This window comes from Typopeltis vanoorti, chromosome 15 (assembly GCF_054136105.1).
Source record: "Typopeltis vanoorti isolate ZY-2024b chromosome 15, IOZ_Tvanoo_1.0, whole genome shotgun sequence".
NCBI classification, from domain to species: Eukaryota; Metazoa; Arthropoda; class Arachnida; order Uropygi; family Thelyphonidae; genus Typopeltis; species Typopeltis vanoorti.
Window position 1 is genome coordinate 9829245 of NC_143563.1, and position 8100 is coordinate 9837344.

The 8100-nt window shown below is 33.6% G+C and overlaps 1 long non-coding RNA gene across 1 annotated transcript; it reads left to right on the forward strand.

Annotated features, from left to right (window-relative positions):
• Positions 1-176: 176 nt before the first annotated feature.
• LOC150098365 (uncharacterized) lies at positions 177-6305 on the forward strand. Its single transcript, XR_016549483.1, has 3 exons — positions 177-306; positions 410-866; positions 5081-6305. It is a non-coding gene; the product is annotated as an uncharacterized LOC150098365 (long non-coding RNA).
• The last annotated feature ends 1795 nt before the right edge of the window (positions 6306-8100 follow it).

Sequence of the window (8100 nt, forward strand, 5' to 3'; positions counted from 1 at the left end):
TTATAGTTTGTATCAAGGAAGGACAATTGGTAAGTGTTTATTATTATTTTTTTTGTTTATGTTCTATATTATGTTTTGCAAAGAATTCGAACAGACTGTGATATATTTCAAAATAAATACAAATAAAAGTTAAATGTTCTAATGTTAATAAATAAAAGGTAAAGGTTAAATAAAAGGTAATATCTTTTTAGTAAGACTCGTTTATTTGGCTTCGTAGACTTTTAATGTTTATGACTGTACTTTCACAAAAAGAAAGAACATTATGGAGTTTATTCCAGTCACCTGAAAAGTGGTGGATGCAGAATTGTAGGCTGAGTTATGGATTTATGGGTTTGGTATTGATTCAATTAAAATTTTAAAAAAATACATTTCATGTATAAATGCTTATTTTGTTTTTGCTTATTTATAGATCCAATCAGAAAAGCTTTCTCTGTGGTGGATCCCTGATTAACAGAAGATTTGTCCTTACTGCTGTCCACTGCTTTCTCCCAGTTCTTAAACAAATCGATCCCATGTCAGTATAAGAATTTCTTCCTGTTGAGTGCTTAGCCAATCACAGAGAGGTCTGGTTTTCCAACAGACATTTTAATTTCTTTTTCTTGTTGCGGGAATGCTTCCATTTTCGTTGTTTATTTGGGATCAAGTGAGGCCAATGACGGAACCGCATACGATACATGGAGTGAGTGTGGTGTTTCACGAGAAATACGGTGGCAAACTCCTCTATGATATCGCCCTGATGGAACTATCAGAAAAGGCCACTCTGAGCAGCAAGGTTTTCCCCATCTGTCTCCCTTCGATCTCCATGAGTGGACCCTCGTACTTCGGTAGAAAAGTCATGGTCATTGGATGGAATAGAGCCAAATTTGGTGAGTTACGGAGAGAACAGTCCACTTTTTATGAATGAGACACTTCTCCCTTCATTTCTTCATTAATTAGATTTTTCCACTAGAGAGAGAGAAAAAATAGTTAACGAGTTAACAGCAAAATAGTAAACGAGGCAGAAATCACCACCCTGTCAGATTCGCAGTGCGATCAGTCATATTCAAGACTACTCAGGCGAGTTTCTTCAAACAACATTAATGACGTGTCGGACCTTTTGTGTGCAGAAGCAAATCTTTGGAAAACGGAGGAATGTAAGGTGAGAAATCTGAAATTTCTGATGGATATCCCCTTCAGTGACAACCAAGAGTAGCGGAATGCAGAATTAAATAAGGAAATAAAGTTATCTAAACTATAATTACTTTTTATTATTTATTTATTTATTTCACTTTTTGTTTTTAAATATTTTATTTAAATTTTTTTTTTACTTTTCCTGGCAGATGATTTATGCAATTCAAAATTACAATTTTTATTTTATTTTTTAAACATTTTTTAATAATTTAATGAATAGGGTTAATTAGATATTACTAAATTTTTAAATAAGTAAATTGAAATGAAAACAATTAAAGATCTGTTGACGACGTGTGCTGCTTTTATCTCATTTGTGATTGAGTATTTTTTATTTCAGGATGATTCTGTGACTCTTTAGTGATAAAAGAGAACCTCGTTGGATATCTTCTGGGTATTGTTTCGAATGGCTATCGAAACAATACTCAGAAACAATACTGAAGTCTCTTTCTATCTGGATTGGATCGGAAACTACGCAAATCCAAGTTGACTCTGCACTCGTGTTTGGATTTTCTACAGACTGCTTCTGAAATAAAAACACAGTTAACTCTTTTCATCTAAGCTCGTTTTCAAAGATATTTCTTTGTATCTGCATTGTCAGAAACAAAGAAACTTTTACCAAATAAAAAGATTCTAAAGGTTCAATAACGAGCCAAGAGGCTATTTTACCGGCGACATAAGTTAAGTTTAAGGGAGATGGTAAATCCCGTATTATTCTACAGCCGCGTACGAAACTCGTATCGAAATCCATCGAAGTCGTAGAGTTTCATGCCGAAAAACTATCGGCGAGCCCAAGTGTAAGTAATCACTTGGGCAGTACAACACCAGGGCAACTCGGAGCAAAGGTGGAGCAAGTTCCGTCACTATCCTTAATATTCTCTCATAATGTAAAACGCAGCTCCTAATAGATGTATTATTGTTTTACATTATGAGAAGAGGTCACTACCCAGACCAGTTTCAGCCCTTATTGAGGTCTCATCAGTGAGTAGGTAGACCTAGAATATTAAGGATAGTGCTGGAGCTTGCTACACCTTTGCTCCGAGTTGCCCTGGTGTTGAACTACCAAAGTGATGACTTACACTTGGGCTCGCCGATAGTTTTTCGGCATGAAACTCTACGACTTCGATGGATTTCGATACGAGTTTCGTACGCGGCTGTAGAATAATAAAGGATTTACCATCTCCCTTTAACTTATTCTAAAGGTTCGTTTTCCCTTCATATTTTAAGCAATTAAGCACTAGAAATCTGAACCCAAAAGAGGATGAATATCAGGAGGAATTATTAGGAACCTTACGTAGGAATATGTTTCAGTGAGGACAAAGAATAAGTTGGAAGAAGACTGGAACGTTCTAGAAAAAAAATAGCACATCGGAATAAATAAATTATTTACTCTGTCAGTGGTCAAACAACAAGGACATCCTACACTATGATGTCTAACAGAAAACCAAGGATTATTCAGCAGAGCACATACAATAAGGATTAAGACTAGCAGAAGAGAGTTGGTGATATCCACAGCTTTCAGTACTCAAGAGAAACAAAGGTATATTACTGCCGTTCATTTGAAAAATCCGAAATGTGTATTCTTTTCCCAGTGAGAATTGTTATTAATGACGTCACCGCTAGAAGCAACTGATTTAATAGGAGGAGGTGTTTTACGTAAAACATTGCTGTTAATTTATTCTATAAGCTTTGTGGTTACGAACAAGCTAAACATTAAAAATCACACACACACACACACACACACACACACACACACACACACACACACACACACACACACACACACACACACACACACACACACACACACACACACACACACACACACACACACACACACACACACAGAGAGAGAGAGAGAGGTTAAAATACATGATAAAGGTGTGATATTGTTTGCTTACTTAAAATTGTATTTCTCTGTTATTCACTTCGTCTCACTCAAGAGAGAGTAATTTCGTTTCTTTTTTAAATAAAGTAATTATTAGATAATCACACTTGAAATATTTAAGCGATAATTCTACATATGGTTAAGACCAATTTTCACTTTTTTTTTCACACATTTATCTATGTAGTTTAAAAACGAAACTGTCATTCATTAAATGTATGTCATAACACTTCACTCCAGACCGATATCATGCTTATGTACTACACCCTCTGTCCAAAACGAAACCGAACTTTTCGAAAATAGAAGAAACTAGTGGCGCCATCTGTTGTATCTTTTTGTTGTCGAAAGCCGCAACGTTCATTAGTGTTGTGTCAACTGTTTATGACATTAGTTTCATTACAAGCCGAGTTATAGTGCCAAGAGGGACAGTGTGTTTTGACGAACGGTCGGATAATGAGTTTCAAACAGACAGCTGCGATTCGCTTTTGTGTTAAACTTGGCAAAAGTTTTACCGAAACGCATCAGATGCTTCAAAAAGCATACGGTGATGAATGCTTATCCCGGTACTCAAGTTTACGATTGATTTCAAAGTGGTCGTGAGACGCTTGAGCACGACGAAAAGCCGAACCGTTCAAAAACTGGACTGAGAGAAGTTGACATCCAAAAAGTGCGTGATTTCAAAGGAAACCCGAAATCGTCCGTGAGATTGACTGAAGATGAATTGGGGATTCCAAAATCAACTGTGCACAACATTTTGACCGAGCTTTGAGTTTGGGCTTTCGTAAATTGAATTCGCGAACTGTCACCCACAAGTTGACCGACGACCAAAAATGTAACGAATTGAACACTGCAAGAATCTTATTAAAACCATCGCAAGGACTCAAATTTCCTTGAAACGATCGTTAGTGGTGACGAAACGTGGTGTTTTGAGTATGAGCCCGAAACAAAGCCAGAGTGCTGAATGGAGACCACCAGAAGAAGGGCATTCGAAAAAAAAAGTCGCTTGGAGACGTCAAAAGTAATGACAATACTGATTTATTTCTACGATTCGAAGGGCATTATCCACAAAGAATTCGTTCCGCCTGGCCAAACGGTCAATGGTGAGAATTATCTCAAAGTTTTGAAAAGGTTGATAGCGAAAATTCGTCGCGTACGGCATGAATATCGTGAGGACTGACCTCACGATATTCATGCCGTCAAAACATACTGTCACTCTTGTCACTATAACTCGGTTTGTATTAAAAACTAATGTCATAAACAGTTCAAACTATTCTAATGAAGGTTGCCGCTTTCGACAACGAAAAGATACAACAGGTGGCGCCACTAGTTTCTTCTATTTTCGAAACGTTCGGGTTCTTTTTTGACAGAGGGTGCATAACATTTATTCAATATTTTGTAATAAAATCGAGATAACATCATCAAATAATAATACTACAATATGTAACAGTTATAAAAAGGGTATCGAAAGTCAAATAAAACAAGCAACAAACGAAGCAACAAATAATATATCTGCCAATGTATCACCGTCAACAATTCCAACGAACTTGACTATAAAATAAATATAAAATAAATAATATCACAAATCCAGACTTCTATTTAAAAAGGTTCAATTTTTAAATTTTATGTTCATTTAAATACATAGAATTAACTATTTTATCCAAATTACAACTTCCTTGTTGACCATTAATCCCACGGAGTCATGCGCACCTACAGGATGAATGAATGAAACAAAAGGACACATCCTTTATAACGGGGGGGGGGGGGGATCAACACTACGACACTCACGTTCAGTAAAAAAAAAAAAAAGGTCAATTACTATTGGTTATAATATTAAAATAAATAAATAAATAAATAATAACGGGAACAGTCGAGCAACTTAATAATTCCTCGCAGATTTTCTACTAGAAATTTGCTTTTACTGCAAGTATTGTTGGTTTTTATTTTATTACTAAATAAAGAAAGTTATTAAAAGAATTATTTCTATAAAAAGAAACTCCAATTGTTTTTTTTTAATTACCCTATGTTTAGATGAGGTAGCATATTCTTCAAGACCAGGCCGCTCAGTTTCATGAAACTTGAAGTAAGTTTTATGTTCTTCGCAACCAGCAGAAGCAAATCTTCCGAACTGCCCAAAGTCTGATAGAAAAGCAAGAAATCTGGCACACTTCTTTGACTTAAGCGATGAAAAGCAGCGACTTGCATTCTGAGAAAGAAAGGAGGTCATGACCAGCATCTACCCACCGCCGTATTGAAAAAGGACTCGACGAATTGATGAGTTAAGAACGTTGACTTTTAATACGTTGTAGTTTCTGATTCATGAGCTTGAACCAGCTGAACGTATGACATTGGACTTTCTTCAACCACGATCTGACTTTGTCAACTTTTAAAATTTTGCACGCAAAAGTGATCATTGTACGCAAAAATTTTGTACGCAAAAGTGTTGTTTGCTAAAGATGTTTCATATTTTGTTCGGGATTCGATTTTAAAAAGTCTGATTCCTCCTAGACTTGGCAAGTAAGAAGAGCCATTGGTTTGCTTTACAATTATTTAAAGTAAACCAATAAAAAGTGAATCGCTTTAATATTTTATTTATTATTCTGTTGAAATACAGTATTGAGTTCGTAGTCGGAACCTAATCTAGATTTATAATGAGACCGCACTTTGGGTACAGTTCTATAGTAAAATATTATTTGTTATATTATCCGAGACTTACTTTGGAACAACACAAAAGCATAAAACTCAGTGCTGTATGTACGTGACTTCGTAATATAAAGATATTAAAATACCTTAAGAATGCTGAAGTTCCTGTATTTTAATATTCTTTTAGCTTACAGAAATAGTTTTCCACTTTGAGTTATTACTAACATGATTTTGGCCAATTAACAGACGTCTGTTTTAGCAGATGTTACCTAATATGAACTGATAGTTTACTAAAATATTCGTTGGTATTTTAGACATAATGTACTTACATTTCTTTTCATGCTTATTTCCTTTCTTGGGATATGAAAATTCCTCTGTAAGATGTTGAACAAGTTTAATTAATGTACTGATTGAACAAGCCTAATTAATAAATTTAGTTTAACTTGCTCCACCTTTGCAACGAGTTTCCCGGTGTTGTACCACCTTACCTCAGTCCTGGAGATACTTTCAGGCGCAAACTTTGCTGACACTTGGATAAAGGATTAAACTAAATTTATTATAGTCTAACTAAGTGAAAAATAAACTTTCAACAAGTTTAATTAATGTACTGATTCTGTTTATGTTGCATCATAAACACTGCATCATATGTTGCATCACATTTGCAGTTGTCGTTTGTATAAAACACGGAACATTAGAATCCCTTTTGAAATAAACAGAACTCACAATTAAATAAATCTAAGTTTTATTGAAGTGGAAGAGGTATAAGAATGATGTCCAAAATCTCATTTTGGATTTGTTCACATATTTTGAAGTATATATTTACAAAAAAAATTAAAATAAATAATAAATAAAAATAAATAAATTAATTAATAACAAGATTGATTTTACCAGTTCAGTTCAAACGTTACAGTTATAATTATTCGCAACTTATCGTTACGTTGAATAATGTTCCATGAAATTCATCTAAAAAAATAATAATAAAAAAAAAAAAAAAAAAAAAATATATATATATATATATATATATATATATATGTGTGTGTGTGTGTGTGTGTGTGTGTGTGTGTGTGTGTGTGAATAGTTTCTTACCTTGGGGATAATATATATTAAGGATACCAAGTAATTTTATAAACTTGATTTTTTTTTACTCCTTCTCTCAAGTAAGCAAAACAGTTAAGTTCGCCTGAACGTAGTTCAAGTCTAAAGGTAGACTTTAACAGCTCAAGTCTAAAGATAGACTGGAAAAAAAAAAAATTTATAAAATTACTTGGTATCCTTAATACATATTATTCCCAAGGTAAAAAACTTTTCCCATTTTTATCTCATCCAGAATTTCTTATTTAAAGTAAAAGCACCTTGTAGCAACTTGTATAGGTAAAGTTGATAAGGCTCTATATGCATCTTTACCTTGAATGATTATCCATGGAACTCATCGAAAAAATAATAATATATATCACATTTCCCTCATCCAATACTTCTCTTGAACGTATCGATGTAGCTAAAACCACACGCCATTACTCTTGCTGTTAAAGAGCGTAACAACCTGTTGTTTCACTCTTGAACTATTGAAGTGCGAATGGAGATATCCATTTCTAGTTATTAATATTAATATCTAGCATCAATAAATAATACATTTTATAAATAAACATAAAAATAAGAAAATTTAAAACAAATAGGGAAAGTCTTCTTTTTGGTGATATTAAATAGATAGAAATAAGGGATATTAAAGTTCCATCCTTATTTCATAGTCGAAGGGAAAAAATATAAGCTTTTTTGAATTTCCGAAAATTGAACCGAGTACTCATGAGAATAGAGTCATCTGCATAGGAGCTGCCTTAGCTCGCACTACTTAAAAGCTGCCTGTGTTTCCTTATTGTTGCCTTTTATTAGTGTTTTTGATAAAGGTCTCACTGGACTGACAGCTATTTCGAACTAGTTGGTTCTCATCAGAGAACAGGTAGACATTTTGAAGGACAAGAACTCTCTATCAATGCCAAAGTAATCATGGTCAGAAATTTGTATTTTTGATGGATCAACGGTTGGTAAGTAATTAAAATAAAATAAAATAAAATAATTAAATAAAAAATATATATATCTTTCGACCTATTTAATATTGCAGAAATGAAGCCTTTTACTCTCTTCCTATTTTTATAATTTACGCAATGATTTTTGCTTATTGCCACCCACAGATCCTTGTTTTGTTAATAATATGGTCTATCTGATGTTTAAAAAATGAATTATAATTTACCAGAATAAAGTTGTTCTCTGATTTTACACAAAAAAGCCGAGATTTTTATAATTTCTTGTCAAGTATACTTTACTATTCTTACAGTCATCAGAAACACAAATTATTGTTTAAATTGTTTTTATTTTATTATCAGTATTGCTATAGTTATAGGTATTATTAAAAT